Source organism: Argopecten irradians, chromosome 5 (assembly GCF_041381155.1).
Source record: "Argopecten irradians isolate NY chromosome 5, Ai_NY, whole genome shotgun sequence".
Taxonomy (NCBI): domain Eukaryota; kingdom Metazoa; phylum Mollusca; class Bivalvia; order Pectinida; family Pectinidae; genus Argopecten; species Argopecten irradians.
Genome location: NC_091138.1, coordinates 34,573,550 through 34,578,914, shown reverse-complemented (window position 1 = coordinate 34,578,914; position 5,365 = coordinate 34,573,550). Strand labels below are relative to the sequence as shown.

General features: G+C 38.3%; 1 pseudogene; it reads right to left on the bottom strand.

The window, feature by feature from the left end:
* Positions 1–1,117: 1,117 nt before the first annotated feature.
* Positions 1,118–4,797, bottom strand: LOC138324549 (L-xylulose reductase pseudogene; annotated as a pseudogene).
* Between the last annotated feature and the right edge of the window lie 568 nt (positions 4,798–5,365).

The window sequence follows — 5,365 nt, the reverse complement described above, 5'->3', positions numbered from 1 at the left end:
TTCTACTCGAAATCTTAGATATTGGCTCTGACATCGATTTACATGTCAATAGCATGTCGTTGCCGTGATTGGTATATCGGAGTTCGTTGCTGAAAAGGATAATGCTTTCGTTCCCTTATCTTCTGGATATTCCACTTGTTCACGAATTTGCCAACGTTCAGTCAGATTTAAGTTTAAAACGAATTATCATTTTCAATATACGACGTTAAATAAAAAAACCACATTAAGTTGGTGTGCATTACTGTTGGTTATTCTCCGATAATTGTATAATGTAAACCCTTTCGCGGCTACTTAATTTCGCGATTTCAATTTCAAAACAAGTTCGCGAAGATTAACTTTCGCGAATTTGAAAACTAAATGCGAATAAATATCAATTTAAGCGAGGTTCGTAGGCATTCGCAAAGATACACATCCGCGGAGATACACATTCGCGGAGATAAACACTCGCAGAGATACACATTCGCATTGATACATGTTCACGGAGATATACATTCGCGGAGATAAACACTCGCATAGATACACATTCAGGAGATATACATTCGCGGAGATAAACACTCGCAGAGATACACATTCGCGGAGATAAACATTCGTAGAGATAAATATTCGCAGAGTTATACATTCGCGATATTACTGTGATCGCGAAATTCTGTAAAATGAATCGCGCGCAACAAAGTAGGCTTATAATAAATTAGAGTAGGCAGGGTAATGTCGTTTATTCAGGTCTGTAGGTTTTTTTTCCATCAGCTCCAAAATGTGGTACGCCCTTAAATAAGCCGGTTTTTTAATAGGACGTTTTAACCAAACTAAACCTAATGCAGTTGACTGCAATCGTCTGTCTACACTGTATATAATCATAAATTATATATGTGATCTACGTGAATACCACCGACCTAATTATGCTTCCGATTAGATTTTACTCTAAGAGAGCAAGAGTACTGCTTCATCCATCTTACTACCAGTCCATTCTCACTACATTACAGACCTTCTTTCGGGTTAGAAGTCAAATACAATGTAAGTGGAGACTGTAGGTTGTTTTCAACATATCTTATTTTTGTTGCGCAACTATAATACCTTTTGAATTCTGTGAATACATATAAAACCAATGTCAATGCGTTATAAACATCTACATATCTTTTATTTATGCCTCATTTCTCATTATCAAAGCAATAATAGCGTTTCAAATCTCGCCATCTCTAGCTGTCAGCAGTAGTCATTTCTGGCATATTCAGGCATTCTTTCCTCTTTCAAAGAGAGGATTCATAAAAGGGCGTATGCATTAACTCAATCAACCCTAAACTTTCATAATGAACTGGTCTAGTCTCTGATTTAGAGGAGCCTAAACGTGTCTTCAGGGGTGAATGACTTAAACTGACCCAAAATTATCGTATTTCGCACGGTACATTAAAACCAGCGTGTGCCAATCCGCCGTCTAGCCTTAGACAAGTGCCGTTAATATTCACTGCCTTTTCACCGAGGAGAAAGATCACGGTGTCCGCTACTTCTTCAGCCGTTGGCCACTTTCCCTCTGGAATCATTTCCAGGAGTTTTTGCGCGGCGTTTGGATCCCAACTATCTCCCATGTCCGTGTAGACGATTCCTGGGTTCACTGAATTAACCCGGATATTGTAAGGCTTAAACTCCACGGCCATACAGTTGGTGAGGTAATCGAGGGCAGCCTTGGTGCTTCCATACGATGCGATCATAGGAAAGGTACGTTGACTAGCTAGACTCGACACATTCACAATGGCTGCACCTTTGCCTCTTGTTTTCATACCATCTAGCATAGCTTGGGTTACGTTTACTATGGCTTTTACGTTGACGTCAAATTGGTTACTAAGCAACTCCTTAGAGACCGACTCGACTGTAGCGAATCCCCCACTGGCAGCGTTATTGACCAGAAAGTCGACCGGTTCCAGTCCGGTCAGGGCGCTCCTGGTACCATCCCAGTCTGATAGATCTACCTGGATCGTATGCACGTTAGGTAACTCGGTTTTCAGTTTACCTAGATTTTCTTGGTCTCTCGCAAGTGTGATGACTTCCGCTCCCTCTTTGCATAGTTTTCGTACTATTTCTCTACCGATTCCCCGGCTTCCACCGGTAACCAAGGCCCGCTTATCTTTAAACATTCTTTGAGTCAAGGTCTGAAAATTGGAACACATATTTTTCAAAGCTTATTAACAAATAAATTCTGTATACCTGTGCACGTTAAATTCAAGATAATGCAATGCTACTCTTTGGATTTTCCCATCCATTTATGATACTATTGCGAAGCTACAGTTGTTCCGATATAATTCCACTTAGCCTTCCACCATTGGGATAAGAACCAATGAGATACGGTTTTGTCACGTACTGATAATAGATGTGTGTGTTTTTCCGGACACTACGGCTTTCCTTTATCTCTAATCTGGGGACACCCTTTAATGACTATGACTGTTTACTGGACGTTACACAAAAATAACATAAGAATTCCATAGAAGTGGATGTGTCGCCTGCACAACATCACAAAAACAGTTATTTACAGTTGAAAATATTGTTATTGATAAGTTGAAGTTATCAAGTCCCGTAACTCTTGCAAAGATTGATGGATTTTAACCAGTATCGAACCCATTAAAGATTCCATTTATATAAAGCAATAAACCAAATTTGGTTAAAATTGGACAATAAATACTAAAGTTATCGAGCAGAAACCATGTTTGACGATTTTAAAGTCCCGTAACTCTTGCAAACATTGACGGATTTTGACCAGTATCGAACCATTCTAAGATCTTATTGATATAAGCAAAATAACAAATTTGGTTAAAATCGGACATCAACTACTTAAGTTATCGCACGGAAACCGTTTCCCGGACGCCGACACCGACGACACCGACGACGCCGACGCCGACAAAGTGATACCCAAGTGTCGCCCTTGCGTTGCAGGCGACACAATAATCGCTTATACCTCTCAGATATTCAAATCACTTTACATGTATATATGCATATCTTTTTGTCGCTACAAGATCGTGTTTTAAATACAAATAGGTATATTTATCGACTACGTACAATATAAGATGAATGTTATCCTAACATAATCTTTCCCAAGCTATTATATAAAAGGTGAGAGGAATACGCACAGACGATGTATTCATCTACATACAGGATTTTCCAATTATCTCAGTTAATTCGACCAAATATTCATAAATTAGACGACGAATATGGCGGATGAGAGATTTTATAGCGACAACTCGTTTACTAGTATCAAGCAAATATATTACCTGGTATAACTCTCAACCGTGACAGCAGGTGTAGCTTTTGGGGTTAGACTCTGTTTAAACTAGTGATATATTGCATGCCTATACATCACTCTTTAGGTGTGTATGCATGGGAGGCTAACATTAGGTATTACCACAGGGATCTGAGAAATAGTTACAGATTTTATAATCATGGACCCAACAGCCACAGGGATCTGAGAAATAGTTACAGATTATATAATCATGGACCCACCAGACACAGGGATCTGAGAATTAGTTACAGATTTTATAATCATGGACCCACCAGAGTGCCATAAGACCATTTTTAGACGTTTAAGAGGTCTAGATTAAAAACCGATTATAGGAGAAGGGTGGCAAGCTTTTAGACTCAAATTTCTAACCCGCCTACCTTTAGCGGCTATAAAAACACATTTCTAGTACATCGTCATAAAAAACGGTTACTACCGTTGGAAAGAGCGATACTTTTTCTTTCAAAATCATCCTATACATCTATGCCGGCCAATGAGATTGCAGCCGAAGCCTCGTTCATGCATATTATATCAGCCACGAAAGCAGTATGCATTTTTAATTTGATGGCATCAAGATGTTTGTCATAATGGGGCTTATATCGTCTTAATGACGGCACTTTGTATAGATGTATAGGATGATTTTGGAAGGAAAATTATCGCTCTTTCCAACGGTAGTAACCGTTTTTATGACGATGTACTAGAAATGTGGTTTTTTTTAGCCGCTAAAGGTAGGCGGGTTAGAAATTTGAGTCTAAAAGCTTGCCACCCTTCTCGTATATAGTACCATATACAGTGTAGACTATGATTTTTATCGGTTTTTTTTAATATAGACCTCTTAAACGTCTAAAAATGATCTTAGGACACTTTGGTGGGTCCATGATTATATAATCTGTAACTAATTCTCAGATCTCTGTGGGTATTACTGTTTATTCGTACACTTTAGGAAAACAACGTCGACAGGGTTCGGTGAATATTTCAGCCACATAATAGCCATGTCGTTATGTATTCCGTATTTATATCAGACACAAGACGCGTTTGTGTGACCGGATTCGACTTTACACAACCATAAACATCGGGTGCTTGTTCATGCAAAGAATTTACATTTTAGGTAAGTATTTTGTACATTAAGCAGATGCGAGACTTAAGTTCCTGGAGAAAAATATCCAACGCCCTCCGACCAACGTTTTTTTAACAACTTTCCCATGAGGTGAAGGACTAGCTATGAAATATCGGATACTGTCACATTGAAGGTCATCGCAGTGACCTGATAAGAATAAAAACGCAGTGTATGACAATGACCCCCACTTTGAAATGCAAACACACGACCCGAATAATCTAGACACATCGGATATTTGATTTGCATAATATGTTATAGCCACTTAAATTCGACGACCGTTAGACAATTATAGATTTTATAATACATCACATGCTTGCACAATAGAACAAAACATTATGATACGTATCACACTACTCACCTTATGACATGCACTGTACCTCACCAGGTGTCAGACTGATAACAAAGCCGACCTCGATTACACACGTATCTCGATAAACGCCTCGGTCGATGTGACTTGTTATTTTTGCATCCGCTTGTTGCTATCAATTTTATTTCTATACCTGTGATTATGGGTGTCTTTAGACCGTTTGAAATATTGGCTTGCAAAACCGTGAAGGAAGAGCATCATGACTTTAAATTCCACGATATATGACTTTCTTTCTTAAAGTGGTTACGAGTAATCGTCATGTTTAGGACTTTATATAACAGCTGGAATCTTATAAAAAGACACAGTTAACGCAACCGAAATACCGTTTGAAATATAATAAACATCTTTAAATACAAGTATGGGGTTCAAGAAAATTTTCTTAAAATAATCTGGATAACCGTCTTAGATTTCCAATTGAATATTTTATTTTTTATTGGTATATAATAACATAAATCGTCCATGCATGATTTACATATAAAGGGGGAGGGGGATTTGATTTGCTTGATTTCAACGCCATTTTAACAGTCAGTGATATTAATAGCGCTCCAGGAACACGGTACCGTACTGTAAACAAATTTTTTTTCGCGATCAAAGACATTTCGCTAAAATTGTCTTAGCGAAT